This window comes from Ciona intestinalis, unplaced genomic scaffold (assembly GCF_000224145.3).
Source record: "Ciona intestinalis unplaced genomic scaffold, KH HT001002.1, whole genome shotgun sequence".
In the NCBI taxonomy this organism is placed as follows: domain Eukaryota; kingdom Metazoa; phylum Chordata; class Ascidiacea; order Phlebobranchia; family Cionidae; genus Ciona; species Ciona intestinalis.
The window spans coordinates 1-3,184 of record NW_004191323.1 but is presented as its reverse complement, the minus strand read 5'-3'; the positions used below and the strand labels follow the sequence as shown (position 1 = coordinate 3,184).

General features: G+C 36.3%; 1 long non-coding RNA gene across 1 annotated transcript; it reads right to left on the bottom strand.

Annotated features, from left to right (window-relative positions):
• Positions 1-1,442: 1,442 nt before the first annotated feature.
• Positions 1,443-2,669, bottom strand: LOC113475566. Its single transcript, XR_003397311.1, has 4 exons — positions 2,579-2,669; positions 2,225-2,518; positions 1,978-2,172; positions 1,443-1,916 (listed from the first exon to the last, which is right to left on the bottom strand). It is a non-coding gene; the product is annotated as an uncharacterized LOC113475566 (long non-coding RNA).
• Positions 2,670-3,184: the final 515 nt, after the last annotated feature.

Genomic DNA, 3,184 nt, shown 5'->3' with positions numbered 1-3,184 from the left:
AGAATCGCCGAATGAAGTATTCCCGCCTCCTACGCCAGGGTACCCCGAAGATGGAAGAAACGAGGTAGAGGAAACCCCCGTCATGCCCTCCGATGCTAATAATTTTCGCGTGGAGACTCCTCCGGAACCGGATAACTCCGAAGACAACGAACGACGACACGTTCATCTTCGCAGATCTACACGTCAACGCCGCCCTCCTGCTCGTTATGGCGAGTGGACAAAATAATTAAATCCTCCGGTATCTTACCTTGTATGTTTTGTTTTTTTAGAACGGGAGATTGTAATGTGTGTTTTGTTTTACTATTTCTATGTCGAAATACCGCGAATTCTTTTCAATACTAATCCTCGTTTCCTTTAACATTCCTTCGTAATCAGCGTCTGTAATCCTTTAACATTCCTTAGTAATCGACGTCTGTAATCAGCTTATAAGCGACTCCCTTCCTCTCAGTTCACAGTATTCTTAGTTCGGCGGTTTAAGACTTGTTAGGCTATATATTACTCGTCGTTATGTCGTTAATATTTGTAAAACTATGTTTTGTGTTTCAGCATACTTTGATTCTATTTGAATAAAGCTAAGTTAAGTTAGCCCTCGTTTCACTAATACATAAGTGGTAGAAATAGTATAGTTTATGTAAAGACTGCTTATAGACTGGCATGCATCATTGTTTTCTTTGCCATATACATTAGGAGTCTTAATTGTTCTTTTATGTATGATCTGTTAGGCAACGCAAGCTTAAAGAGAAGCTGATGAAAAGGTCACGTTGAGCAAGGATCCAATAACAACACTTTCTGTTATATGCCAATATTATTATGAACTATTCAATGCAACTACATTTTTAACATTTGTAAAATAGTGAAACATAATAAGTTTTACAATGGGATCGGTACATGTCAGCTTAGACCGGCAACTTAACCATAATGCTTATTGCTAACGATTGCAATAACTTACTTACGATATAACAAACATAGGCACCAAAGTTTTGTAAATGTAGGGGAGGCAGCAAGAACGTAGATTATGTAAATATTCTCAAATTATCTGGCTTATATATACAGTATGTATTTATTATATACAGCTAGTGTACCACGGATTTTTAAATAAGGTGAAATAAATCATGTGCTTTAAACAAAGGCGATGCTTACTGATAAATGCTCAATTGTACAGGAAAAATGACAACCAAACGAGTTTTAGGAAACTATTGTTGCGTACCACAGTGTACAAATAGTCAAAAAAAACCTCTGTTTATAAGATTCCGTCAGGGAAAAAGGTGAGAGGCTATGATACAACTACATGGAGAGAGGATATGCTTCATATCATTTACAAGTTTAGGGACCGATCTGTAAATGGTTTCGGAAAAAGGGTCAAAGAAGGCAAAGTTTTTATTTGCACTGATCCTTTTGAGCCTCAGTGTATTATAGTTAAAAGTAGGTTGTGGTACCGTTTCGAGAGAAAAAAGTGAACCAACTAAGTAAGGACCATCTGTACACAAATATTAAAATTCGACTTGAGTTCCCCTTTAATTAAATTTAGGAAAAGAAGATTATGGCTGGTTGGTTCTGAGTTTTTTTCTCAACTCACCATTAGCTTTGGAATTTACAGAAATTTGAGTAACACGTTTGGCATGACCGTAACCTATAGTTATAATGTATGTTTTTATCAAAGTGATCCAACTTTATGGATTAAAAATTCAGGATATTGGTTACCTAAATAAATCAAGTGATCCATGCTTACTTTCTCTATTGTTTCTGTTATTGGAATTTGTTTAACGCTGCTAGAACTAGAAATAATATTGTTTAAAATCTGTTGTGTTTCCTGTAGAAGATGGACAATGCTTGTTGCCGCGGGCCACAAGCCACCACGGTTCCTCTGAGAGTAAGACTCTGGAAGCTCCCCACTGCTCAGCTCTTTAATCAATTGTCTGAAAAGAAATGTTTTCTCATTTATATTAAACAATGTATTTATAGTTATATTAAACTCACTGCTCCATTGGGTTGCTCGCTTAATAATAAATTTTCCTCAGTATTCTTCCTCCAATGTATGAAATTACATCCAATTGTTCTTTGCTGATATTGTCACAGCAAAATGGCTTTATTGGTTTTCGCGTTTTTTAGGCTTTGAACTATTTGAGGCAACATGGAGCCTAAAATAAACTTTAGGTCTGCGTCTCCAAATTTCTGTTAAAAAAATAATCAATTCCAAATACAAAAATATCAATAACTAAATTACCTGGGCATTCGGAGACCAATGAATCTCAGAACTAAAATCAGTCTGGAGCAATTCAGATATTTTTTTTAGTAAAGTATTTCCCCCCCCAAAGGGGGGGGTTTTTGGAAAAAAAAATTGCACTTTATTTGGCAAAACAAGCCAAGAAGGATATTCACAGTTCTTGGCAGCATTGGTGAAAATATCAAAAAGATTCAAATTTAACTTAGAGAACTGGTGTAATTTTTCCTTGTGCTTTTCCATTGATTTCATTGACGAAAAAGTTAAACCACAATTTTCTCAGAGAAAGTTGTTGACCTGGCGTACCAAAATCCCAGAAGTTTTACATTAAATAAAAAAGTGTAAACTATCACTTACGTCATTAAATTGTATTGTAACTTCAATGAGGTTACGGTCAAACAGATCAAGATCCATATTATTTAATCGAAGGCTTTGTTAAAATTTATACTAGTGTAGCAAACTGAAAACAAAAGTCACACAAACTGTATTTTTAAGCATAGCCACAGACGACTGTACCGCTACCGCTAGCGGGGCTATGTGCCAACACAAAGTGAATCCGCTTGCTATCTTGTATATGTATTATCATGGTTCAACAGTTCGTTAAACATTGACTTTATGTTTTTACCCGTGTGTCTTAGGGAAGTAGTGTCGCACATTTAAAGAAGCGCATTTAAGTTCGAATGGCGGTGCAATACAGTGTGTCCACTAAGGCTAATAAACGATTCTTGATTGTTAGGTGCAGTCCAATTCATTGTCTGAAGTTAAACAGGTGTGAGTGGCCTGTTGCACCATCGTATACTTAAGATCGTAGCGCAACTGAAGTCTATGAAAAACGTCACGGTCCAGTGATTCTTTACATACGGCGGTAGCAAACATAAACAAACCTTAGTAACGCTAACTACACAGACGCGACTGGCGACTGCAATCAGCTATACGCGATCGTAAAATCATTAAATTTAAGGA